Here is a 13,171-nt window from a genome sequence, read left to right as displayed (position 1 = left end):
CCAAATTCATCAATTATGTGAAGAATTGTTTCCGGATGACTGACCAGGAGGCTATTCAAGATCTCTGGCAGTGGAGGAAGTCTCTTTAAGAAAACAGTTTAAACAGTTTGTTAAAGTTTTCCACCGTCTTTCATTTCTGTAACAGTTGCTATCTGGCTATCCTTTTTATAATGCAAAGTGAGAACTTTCCCTACCGTGTTTGATAAAGGTTGTCCAGGTCTCATTGCCAAGAATGTGTTGTCTGAAAAGCCTGTTTAGTTTTTAAAGATGGAACTCCACCCTTTACTTGGTTTTAGGTATGTATGGAATGTTATGATAAGACATAGTAGTAGTGGTGGTGGTCAGACATGGTGATGGTAGGGAGACAAATATACATGTGAAATAAACTAAGTATTTTAATAAAGTAACACTGTTTCTACTTAAAAAAATAATGCCATATGCTCAAAAACATGCAAGATATTTCTGTATAAATATAATAATCATAAGTATATGTTTCAATTTTTATAAATTTTCATGTTGTATATTATAAACCTGAGAACATAAGGGTATAATTTCCTCAAAATAGAATGATAGATGATTTTAACATAAAACTGAGTGAGACTAAATTAATATTTAATGTAAAGTACTTTGAAGTGCACCATTCCTAGAATATGCCATTTAAAACAGCACTTTTACTTTGTAGAGTTAGCATTACTTTTACAGTCGACTCAGATTTGTGAAGGTGTCAAAAAATATGTCATTATACACTAAAAGTTTACTTAATTTGCTTTTTTATTTGCTGTTTTTCCAAATTCTGAAACAATTTTTTTAATGTATTTAGTACGGAGTCTACAGGGTCTCACTACACAGATCGGACTCATAGTGATCCTCCTGTTTTCAGCATCCTAAGTGCTGGGATTACTGGTGTGCACCACCACGCCAACTCAATCACAGTCTCAGCGCACATCTGGGAGCAGGCCTAAGCAGGCTCTGTAATCCACTGAGCTATTCTGAAAGAAATTTGATACTAGAAACATAGATGGTCATGTTATGTTCTCTATACTTTTCTATATGCTTTTGAAATGCTTTGCTACATAAAACAATTTAAACTGTTTTAAATTTTTCATTCCATGAGTACAAAGTCTCTGTAACTCAACTATACCTCCACCAGCACATGTTTAATACAAAACGATGAGATAAAAGACATATTAGCATAATATGTTATACTTGGTACAATAGAATATTTTAAAATGCAGACTAGTGGACATTTCTGAATATCACAAACTTTAACAGTATCTATTAAAATTCTAAAATATAGATTAAATATATCATAATTAATCACCTTACTAAGATTATTGAGTGGCAAGAATCTTAAAACTTTACCTGGAAATCTGGCCCACATCCACCACAGATGCAGGAGCTCTGCTGATCTTCAGTGGCCTATAACACTATTACAGAAGGCAGGCAGACAGTAATCAGCTACAGGCACCTAGTGAGTCTGCTCTGAATCCCCACCAGTGCAAGAATGGAAAGGCCATCAGAATCACAGCAGATTTATCAATATAAGCCTGAGTTGGAAAAGAAAGGGGTAGGTGATCTATGGGAAGATAAACTTTATTTTAAGGGCTTCGGGATTTTCAGAAGAAAACAATTATAATTCAGAAATTCATACTAGAAAGAGAATTTATCAATTGTAGAACTGAAGATTATGTTTAAGATTAAAACTTTGCATGGGTAGAAATAAGAGTAGAAAATTTCCCAAATATGAGGACACAATCTGACATTCAAGTAAATGAAGCATACAGAACTCCAAAGAGCATCAACCCAATTAAAAACACTATGAGATATATAATAATCAAGATCACAGAAATTCAGCACAAGAACAATATAATGACAGCCACTAGAGAAAAGAAATAGATCACATTTAAAGGAAAACCCATCAGAATAATGGCCGGCTTCTCTTCACAAACCATGAAGGCAAGAAGAGCATGGAGGAGAGTACTTCAAGTCCTCTATGAAAACAAATTCCAGCTCAGACTACTATACCCTGCAAAACCCCTTTTCAAGTTTGATGGAGAAGTGAAATACTTCCATGACAAAGAACAACTAAAGAATTTCATGATGTCAAAGCCAACCCTACACAGACTACCAAAAGATGTTCTGCAGAGAGACCAAAATGATCAGAACTGCACCAATGGGAACAGAAGGAACCCACTAAATAGGGCAAACAATTAAACACAGTAGAAAAAATAGTGAACAACGGCAGGTAAAAATATGTCGATCATATGTCGATACAACTCAATTATAATCATCAATGTAAATGAACTCAATTCACCAAATAAAAGAAACAAACTGGCACAGTGGACTAGGAAACAAAATCCAACGATATGTTTTATACAGGAAACACACTTCATTCATAAAGAAATTCATAGGCTGAAAGTCAAAGGATAGAAAACAGTGCTACATGACACAAAACCTCAGAAAAAAAGCAGGGGTAGTAATCTTGTTCTCAGACAGTCTCAACTTCAAACCAAGAATGATCAAATGCAATAAAGGCCACTATATACTCGCTAGGGGAAAAATTCAAGAGAGGTAACATTCATAAATATATATATATATATATATATATATGCAGCAAACACAGGAGCACCCAACTATATGAGACAAATCTTAAGGGACATGAAAAAACTAATATCCAAAACCAAAAACTTAACAGGTAACCTTAACATCCCTTTATCCCAAAAAGATAGGTCAAAAAGACAAAAAAAAAAAAAAATATGAAAGAAGTAGCAGAACTGAACAAGAGCTTAAAATAAATGGATTTAGTGGACATATACAGAGTGTTCCACCCAACCACAGTTGAATACATATTTTTTTAAACTGAACATGGATGATTTTCTAAAATAGACAATATACTAGTCCATAGGTTGTGCTTAAGTATATGCAAGAAAACAGAAATAATCCCATGCATATTATCTGACCACAGTGCAATGAAACTGGAAATAAATGACAAAAGAAACCAGAAAATCCCCATGAACAGATGGAAATTGAACAACATTCTACACAGCAACAAATGGGCCACACATGAAATTAGAAAGAAACTGAACAATTTATGCAATTCAATGAAAATTCAAGCACAACTTATAGAAATTTATGGAATGCAATGAAAGCAGTTCTCAGATGAAATTCATAGCTGTGAATTCACACATTAGGAAAACAGAACAAGAACAAATAAACACCCTAACTTTGCACCTCCAACATCTAGAAAAGGAAGAGCAAACAAAACCCAAAGCCCAAAGACAGGAAGAAAGACAGGAAGAGAGCAAAAATACATTCCATTGAGATGAAGAAAACACTTCAAAGAATTAAAGACTGAAAAACCTGTTTGTTTGAAAGATTAAAAAAAAAATTGATAGGCCTTAGCCAACTTCATCAAAAAGCAGAAAGAAAGAATTCAAATACCAGTAATAAGGAATGAAAAGGGTGTAATTACCACAGACCCAGTGGAAATTCAGAAGATTATCAATACCTACTTTGAGAATCTTTACCCTCATGGAATAGAAGACACAGAAGAAAATGACAGATTCCTGGAAAGGTACAAATTACCAAAACTGAAACAAAAAGATATAAGAACTCTTAATAACCCAATAACATCAAATGAAATATGAAATGTATTTTTGAAAAAGTACAGACAAAGAAAGTCCAGGTCCTGATGGATTCACAGCTGAATTCTACAAGAAATTTACAGATGATATAATCCCTATACTTTTCAAACTCTTCAATGAAATTGAAAAGGAAAGAGTTCTCCCAAAATCAATCCTGGAGTTAAGTATTATACTGATACCAAAACCAGAGAAAGACAAAACTAAAAAAGAGAACTACAGGCCAATCTCCCTCATGAACATAGATGCAAAAATCCTCAATAAAATCCTAGCAAATAGAATACAGCAAATCATCAAGAAGATTATACACCATGACCAGGTATGATTAATCCCAAGAATGCAAGGATGGTTCAACATATGCAAATCTATAAATGTAATAAACTATATCAATACAGCCAAATCTCAAAACCACATGATCGTCTCAATGGATGAAGAAAAGTTTTTTCAAAAACTCAAACACTCATTCATGTTCAATGTCCTACAGAAAATTGGAATAGATAGCCTCTATTTCAATCTGATAAAAACCATCTATAACAACCCAATGGCTAACATAATTGTAAATGGGGAAAAACTGAAATCTTATGCTCTCTGATTTGGTGCAAGACAAGGATGTCCTCTGTCACCACTCTTATTCAATATAGTTCTTGAATTACTAGCTACAGCCATTAGACTAGGGAGAAAAGTAAAATGAATAAGAATAGGTAAAGAAGAATTTAAATTATTATTATTTGTAGATGACATGATATTTTACTTGGAAGACCCAAAAAATTCCACCAAGAAGCTACTAGAATTGATATACATATCCAGTAGTGTAGCAAGATGGAAATGTAATACCCAGAATTCAATAATATTCCTCTACACAGATCAGAAACACACTGAGAGGGAAATTAGAGAAGCAATACCTTTAACAATAGAACCACAGAAAATGGAATACCTTGGAATTCATCTAACTAAAGAAGTCAAACATCTTGACTAACAAACATTCAAACAAAGGTGTGCTCTCTAGAATTTATGAAAAAATTTAAAAAAATTAGGGCCCCAAAATTTAAAGACCCAGTTCAGAAGTGGGCATCCAAGATGAACACGCACTTCTCTGAGGGTGAAATTAAAGAAGCAAATAAATATATGAAAAAATGTTCCACATCACTAGCCTTCCATGAAATGCAAATTAAAACAACACTGAGATACCATTGCACCCAAGAAAGAATAGCTATTATAAAAAGTCAATCAATAACAAATGTTGGAGAGACGCTGAGGATAAATTTATCGTTCTCCTCTGCTGGTGGGAATGTAGACTGATAAAACCGTTATGGAAATCAGTGTGGAGACTTCTTAAAATACTAGGACTGAAAATCCCATTCAGACCAGTTGTGCCCCTACTGGGAATTTTCCCGGAGGATCTGAAAACATCATACTATACTGATATATGTGCACCTGTATTTATCACAGCACAATTTTTTATACCCCAAACTTGGAAACAACAAAGATGCCCATCACCTGAAAAGTGGATGAAAAGGATTTGGGTTTTTAATACAATGAAGTATTATGCAGCTATAAAGAATGATAAACTCAAAGTCTTTATATTTAAGTGGATGCAACTTCAAGATATATGCATCAGTGAAATAAACCAAACCACATGTGTAAATATTGTAGTCTCCCTAGTGTAAGAACACAAAAGAAGAAATTAAAATAGAAAGCTATAACACAATTAAAAGTAAATCAATTTAAGATTTAGACAATAAAGAGAGGGCAAGAAAAAATCTAAGAAACATGATAGAGGCAAAGCCATACATTTATATGCACAAGATGGTTAAGGCAATGATCCTGAGAATCTTTAGCAGGTTTTTGAAACGAGCTGTTAATTAGTAGGATTCTCACCCTGGCAAACTTTATATGCTGATACCTGTGAACTAAGCAACTGCACTAAAGATAGAAATGTGTAATAGGAAGGTCATGCTTTGAATGCCTGCCATTCTGGTCTTCTAATTACGTACTGCTTTTCATGACATAACAACTACTCCCCTACTATCACTCAAGTAAATGGTTTAAAAAAAAAAAGAAAGAAAGAAGAAAGGGTAATAAATGAAAACAAGAGACAAGACAAAAATGTCACAGGACTGTTGTGCTAGAATGTTGTATTGTTGGATTTCTAAATTTCTGTGTAAAAATATGTAACTGTTTATTCCTATATTTTAAAATATTTTTTTCTTTACTTTCTGTAGGGACTCACATTTTAACATATCAATATTTGATGGAAAATACCTGTTCCATGTTATATCTAAGATGTTTGATATTCAGACAGATAATGAAGTTAAGCTCAACTGCCTATGTTGTAGGGTAATAATAATAAGCTTCTTCTCTGGTGGGTAAGCACCTTAAGTTTACAGACCAAAAATTAGAAGAAAAGGAGGGCTTCAAGGACAGTCAACATTTGACTCTTGCTTTCCAAGTTCAGTGAAGATGCAGGACAAAGGTGAACTTGCACTGTAATATCATGTAACTCAGTTGTGTCCCAAATTTTCTGATCAAGGAGATTATGAAGCCACAGAGGAAAGTGATTGATGATGTACAGTGTACCTAAGGAGAGTCACATGGAGACAAAATATTCTCTCAGGCCTTCACAAGGAGTAAATTGGTCAAGTAATGGCTGTGACTCATGCACATGGCTGACACTAACAAAGGATCTACAAACTGCAGTACAGGGATTCAAGATAAATCCTGAGGGGATATGACTGACCTTATCAGATACAAAAGCTACAATTCTTTTTATATAGGTCTTGCGTTATCTTGGTCTTAACTACCCAGCAAAAATGTATAAAAACAAAGCATAAAAGGTAAAGCCATATTATTATACCAAGCTTTGAAAGGCTCAAGTCAACAACTTCTGACTTTGCCACTCATATGGAAAACCCACTACTATTATGGCCTACTGTACTATTTTGGAAGATCTTGCTGAGTTGATGCACTTATAATATTTAAATGACAAAATTAAACAAAAAAAGGGGATACAAATGAATGACAATTTTCTATCTATATATTCAAAATAGGATAGATATGCTGCTACATTCTTTTAATTCAATGAATAGAAAGATTTGTTCTAAAAGTGTTTGTAAACAGGATATCATTCTGCATCTTGTACAATGAATAATCACTAAGAAAACAATACACAATGTATTAATTTTTGAAACTGTCCTGCTTATTTGATTTGAAACTGTCTGATTGCTATTTGTTTCTGAATAAAATTATGGAAAAAATAAATTGGACTATATTGGAATATTTGCTGAATTCAGGCACCTACAGTATTTAAATGACAATGGAATGCCCTTCTCTGACAAAATTAAACAAGAAAAGGGAATACGAATGAAAGACCATTTTATATCTGTCTCTTCAAAATAGTTAGGATAGATATGCAGCAAATTTCTCTTACTTCAATGAAAAGAAAGATTTGTTTTAATAGTGTTTGTTGATAGGATATCATGTCTACATCTTGTACTATGTGTAACCACTAAGACAACAATATGGAATGTATTAATTAGTGAAACTGTCCTACTAATTGGTTTTGAAACTATATCATTGGTATTTGTTTCTCAATAAAATTATTAAAAAATAATATTAAAATAAAATAAAATTTAAAAAAGATTAAAATTTTGCTAAACATGCTTAGTACCAGATTTGAGATGCCCAAAAGAAAGCATAAACTTGAAAAGTGATAGAGTGGATGCTCAAGTTGAAAAGGATCCCAAATGTGCAACTTGGGTTACAATCAAAATTTTAGAATTAAAGTATGACCAAAGTCCTATACTATGACCTGAACACTGGCAGCTTGAGCAGTTGTAAACAAAGACACCCAATGCCATAAAAAGATGAGTTTTATGTAATCACTCCTACTACTGCTATCAAAATGTCCCCAGAAAAGGTAGAAAAAAGAAGCTAAGGGGGAGTGCAAGGTAAAGCAAGTAATCATAATCAAAGTTAAGGAGAGAAATGTAAGAGTGGTATTCACATGACCAAGTTTGTAATATTTACGGTGTGTCAAAATATACAATTTTATAGATAAAATATTTGTATAAGGAATCTAGCATTGCTAAAGGTGTTACTCAAGTTAGTAATCCATAATCAACAGTGGTACCTGGGGTAGAAATACTATTAACAGTGTTGATAAATAAAAGGCAAATGGTAGCTTATAGCCTACTTCAGTCTGTAATTTGTGGAAAATTAGGTCTATAAAGGACAGAAGAATTTATAAAGGATAATCCTTCAATGAGCAATAATGATGAAACTTTTCCTTCCAGTAAGAGGTGATTTCATAATTTGAAAGCAAGAACTGGGACTCATAACATAATTAGGCATGGTGAAGTTGAGAGTGCTGATAAAAGGGCCACTGAAAATTATATGCACCACTTTGAAATGATAGCACAGAGAAATAGCCTTTACACTCATCAAGTTTTCAACTATGATAGAACTCACATTTTCCAGAAGAAAATGAGCAGAAGAACATATATTACCCAGCAAGAGATGAAAATGCCAGGCCATGAGCCTATGAAGGATAGGATAGCTTATTGCTATGTGCCTATGCAAGTGTTCAACTCAACATAAAGATTCTCTTGGTTTACCACTCTAGGACTCCTAGATTTTTCACAGAACACAAAGTCATGCAAAACAAATAATGTGTCATATGGAGAGGTGACACATAGTCCTGTGAAACAAGAGTACATTGTGTTGAGTGGATCAAGAGGCTTTCTGTCCTACTGTTAAGAAATATCCCAGGTACTGAAAAAAAAAAAAAGAAATATCTAGAGTACAAAATTTACCACTCAAGATTCTCCTCATAATGGACAAATACTCCTGTTCATTCATAAGATTTAGAAAAATTGGCTGAAGAATTCCCATGATCTAATTTAAGTATCTCCCACCTAATAAAACTCCTCTACTACAATTAGGTTGTAGCTAACTTTAAGAAGTAATATATGAAAGAGCTATTCCTGATGTGCTCCCAGATGGTCTAAGATACAGACTTAACCCTCAAAGAGTTCTGGAAGGAACATTGCATACACAAGATATGCATTCCATATGTGGTATAATCACCTTGCCATCTAGGGAGAGGGGTTTCTCACTTCCTGAGAGTCCTTATTCATTAATGCTGCACTCATTAAGGTCCTTCTTCAGGTTGCTCATTTGCCAAAAAGGGCAGAAGTCCTCTACTGCAGGAGGCAGTAGAGACTCAGACCTCATAACCACCAGAATTACATTTGCAGATAAAACTAAAAAGTCAGCAAGCTTCATCTACCATACTCCTAAGGGTCAATATTTTGTCCTTTCTGGTATAACTCCAGCATATTCCCTTTCTAAATGTCAACAGTATCAAGACATTCCCACCAAAGAAGGATAGCTCTTAAGTCAGGGAAAGTTTCTCCTCCCTATGTCACAGGCTCAGGCCATTCTCTTGTCCTTGTATGACAATTTTCATACAAGTTATAGACCCCTAAGCAGGCCCCTCATGCCTCTTATTTGCTTTCCCTCTTGGAAAACTTTTCTTAAAGTTATCCATGATTAATGCCCTGTCTGCCTTGTGACCACACCACAGGGATTTCTGAGGTACCCTGTATTTTCTACCCACTAAGCTCAAGGATTCTCCCCAACTCATCACTGGCAGATTAATTTCATCCACGTGCCAGGGGTGTGGAAGCTTATATAACTCCTGTTTGGGTACACATCTTCACTAGACAGGTAGAAGCTTTCCCCACAAACTCAGAGAAGCCCTCAGCTGCTAACCACTGGCTTTCAGCTGATATAATTCCAACATTTGGTCTCCCCACATCCATTGAATAAAATAGAGGCCCAGGTTTTATTAGTCAAATTATCCAAGTGGTGTCTAAGTTACTAGGGGTACAATGGAACTTACATGCTCCCTCTCAAACTTAATCAAGGAGAAAATGATATCAGCCTCCCTAAGGCCCCTCTCACTAACACTTCAGCTCCATAAAGCCTGAGTTCCCCTCCTCCCAATTTCTCTCCTTAGAATCTGTGCCATCCCTACACAGTATACAAGACACAGTCTTTTTATGACCACACATTTCTTCTTGGGCCAGACTCCAGCCTATAAGTCAATCCCATTGTATACTATCTCCCAGTTCTGAAACAAGTCTAAAAACAAATACCACATGCTGCTAATCTTCTCCTATCTTCTCAAGAGACTCATCCTTAGGAGAGTATACTGGCTAATTGGTCTGGATTAAACATTGAAGCTTCCTGATCCCTAAAGATAAAGTGGAAGAGATTCTTCAGAGTCATCTGTAGCACTCAAATTTCTATTATCTTCAAGACACTCTGCAGTGGATTCACCATTCCAGAATAAAGCTACAGTCTGCTGACAATTCATCTGACCTCTCTTACTCATGGAAGCCTCAAGTAATCTCCTTGACATCCCTTAAGCTGACTAGAATCACAAAGAACACCTAAATGGCCTACCACTATTTGTCTTGTTGTTTCATCTGTTTTATACAATCAGTCTGTGGTGATATGACCTGGTTTCATCATAGACTGGTACTCTTGAGTCTGTCTACACCTGGATAGAGGACCTCCTTTACCAGGCTACTCTGCAAATTCTCACCCAAGGAAATTTCATTGTTTTCTTTTTACCTTTCTCTCCTCCTGTTTAATTTTTTATAAAGAGGACTTTAGAACATCCTCTGTCCCTATTACACATTTTCATATAGATTTTTACTCTATTTTACTGGTACACCAACTCAACTGTGTCTCACCACAGTGAAGGAACACCTTCTCCCCATGCTTACATCAACCCTAACCTTAGTTCTACTCTTCCACTCCCTTATCTATGACCCTTGTCCCAGTTCACAGTCTTCTTCCTTTCACCAGGCCCTGCTCTTGCTCTTTGCAGCTTCTCCAAGTGGTTCCCAATTATTCTCACAGAACTTTACTGTTAACTCATTCCTTTCCAAACTACTCCAATCCTGCCCTAACTAAAGATTGCTGGTTCTGAATTTCCATGTCTGCAGCATCCTACATGGCCGTTCTAGGCCCTCCTCTGGTCTGAGTCTCTACCAGTATCACCATTGCTTCTGACTCCTCAATTAAATGTCAGTAGCCACTTTTGCATTCACTAGCAAAACAAAATAATCTCCATGCAAGATTCATTGCCAAACTTCTCTAGTCCTATTTTGCAAATGCTTCTGCATATGAATGCTCAACTAAGCCCCTATGTAGCCCAATAATCACTGATACTCCTCTGACTTTCCAAGCCCTATTTGTATTTTGTGTAATTTGTCCTCTGGTGTATTACTAGGACATCTATTTCCCCAGGTATAACACTCTATGATCACTGGCCTTCTACAATCATATCCACCAGGTTACTCAGGATTCCCCATTCACTCAGCTTCTCCACTTTTCCAGGCCTCCCAAAATCTTGGCTATGTCACTGCTCAATAATCAGAGTTCTACAAAGGCCATCATGTCCCTTACCTGACCTTTATCTCATGGACTCCTTGTCATTAATCTCTCATGTGTTCACACTGTCTCCTCTTAACTACCTTTGATCATTGAGAAATGATCAGATACCAAGATATTCTTCTTACACTGGGAAAACAAAACAGTAGGCACCAGTCAAATCATACATTAGGGGCTCCTCCAGTCCCTAACAGCTGCTTCTCTAGCAGGTATGCTAGGTGTCGTGGAAAGAGAATAAAAAAGGTCACACACTTCTTTAATATGCACAAGCAATTCAGTTCACTAAGCCAAGGTGTTTTCTTCTTTGGGACCTCAATCTATTTTTGCCTGCCTATTGGCACCTACACACTGAAATAGCTCTTTCCCAAAGTAGATACTGCTGCTGCAAATCAGTCAGCCCATTGCCATTAAAACTCAAGTCTGACAACATAGTACCATACATCTAGTTCCCTTGCTTATGGGTTTAATGGGAGGCTGAAAACAGGAGTCTAACTACAAGTCTGATCTAAATAATGAGACCCTGTAGACCCTGTATCAAATACATAAAAAAAGAAAAACAGAAGTCCTTCAGAGAAAGGACTTCTACCTAGAACATATAAAGAATTCTTTAAAAATCCAGCTTTCAAAATTCAAAGACTGAATCCAAAACTGGATATCTGAGAAGAATATACACCTCACAAATGAAGAGATACAAATGGCAAATAAATAGATGAAAAAATGTTCAACATCATTGGTCATTTAAGATTGCAAATTAAAACCCCACTGAGAGTCTATCTCAACCCAGAAAAAAATGGCTATCATCAAGAATTCAACCAATAACAAATACTGGGGTATGGTTGTGGGGGGGGGAGTAGGAGAGAGTGTCAACTGCAATAAGTACTGGAAATCAGTGTGAAGATTCCTCAAAAATACTAATATTAGTGCTCGCTTTGACAGCACATATACTAAAATTGGAACAATACAGAGAAGATTAGCATGGCCCCTGCGCAAGGATGACGCGCAAATTTGTGAATCGTTCCATATTAAAAAAAAATACTAGTATTAGAGGTCCCATTGGAACCAGCTCTTCCCCTCTTGGGCATTTTTCTAGAAGAACTAAAAATATCATGCTACATCAATACATGGGCATTCATGTTTATAGCAGCACAATTTTCAATAGCTAACTCCTGGTCATAAACCAAATGCCCATCAAATGAAGAATGGATAGAAAGATGTGGTATTTTTATACAATGTAGTACTAATTCATATTGGTACTACAACTATAAAGAAAGATAAACTGAAGAAAGATAAACTTCAGAAAGATAAACTCAAAGCTTCTTTACTTAAATGGATGGAAGTAAGGACCATATTCATAAGTGAAAAAATCAGACCCACATGAATAAACATTGTACTGTATCTCTACTGTAAAAACAAAAAAGATTAAATAAAATTAAAAGCCTACAATAGACATTGGGGAAATCCATAAAGAGAAAGACATTACTCAACTGGAAAGAACAACTAGGACAAAGGAAAGGACCAAAGAAAGAAGGAGTGAATATGCATGTAGAATATATGAGATAGCTAAGATAATTGTACTTCCAATTCCTATCAGTTTGTTGAAGGAACTTTTTAAAAATAATTTTACTAAGAAACAAATAGCAATGAGACAGTTTCAAGACAGATTAGTAGGACAGTTTCAATATTAATACATTGCATAGTGCTGTCTTCTTAGTGGTTATTCATAGTACAAGATGCAGACATGATATCCTGTCCACAAACACTACTAGAATAGACATTTCTATTCTTTGAACTAAGAGAAAGTAGTTGAATATCTATCCTTACTATTTTGAATATACAGATACAAAATGGTCATTCATTTGTATCCCTTTTTTGTTTAGTTTTGTCAGAGAAGAGTATTCCATTGTCATTTAAATACTGTAGGTACATGGATTCAGCAAAATATTCCAAAATAGTCCAGTAGTACATAAAAGTAGTGGGTTTTCCATTGGATTGACAATGTCAGAAGTTGTTGATTTGAGCCTTTTACAGTTCAGCATATTAATATGGCTTTACTTTTATTTTTTTTT

At 35.2% G+C, this 13,171-nt stretch overlaps 1 non-coding gene and 1 pseudogene across 1 annotated transcript; both read left to right on the top strand.

Moving 5' to 3' along the window:
• LOC101581497 overlaps positions 1 to 205 on the top strand; it is a 1,014-nt pseudogene extending 809 nt beyond the window's left edge.
• An 11,820-nt stretch (positions 206 to 12,025) lies between these two features.
• On the top strand, positions 12,026 to 12,132 carry LOC111813646. The gene has a single exon (XR_002818838.1). It is a non-coding gene; the product is annotated as a U6 spliceosomal RNA (small nuclear RNA).
• The last annotated feature ends 1,039 nt before the right edge of the window (positions 12,133 to 13,171 follow it).

Source organism: Octodon degus, unplaced genomic scaffold (genome assembly GCF_000260255.1).
Source record: "Octodon degus isolate 3935 unplaced genomic scaffold, OctDeg1.0 scaffold00208, whole genome shotgun sequence".
Taxonomy (NCBI): Eukaryota; Metazoa; Chordata; class Mammalia; order Rodentia; family Octodontidae; genus Octodon; species Octodon degus.
Note: the sequence above shows the minus strand (reverse complement) of the source record. Positions and strands in the feature narration are given on the sequence as shown.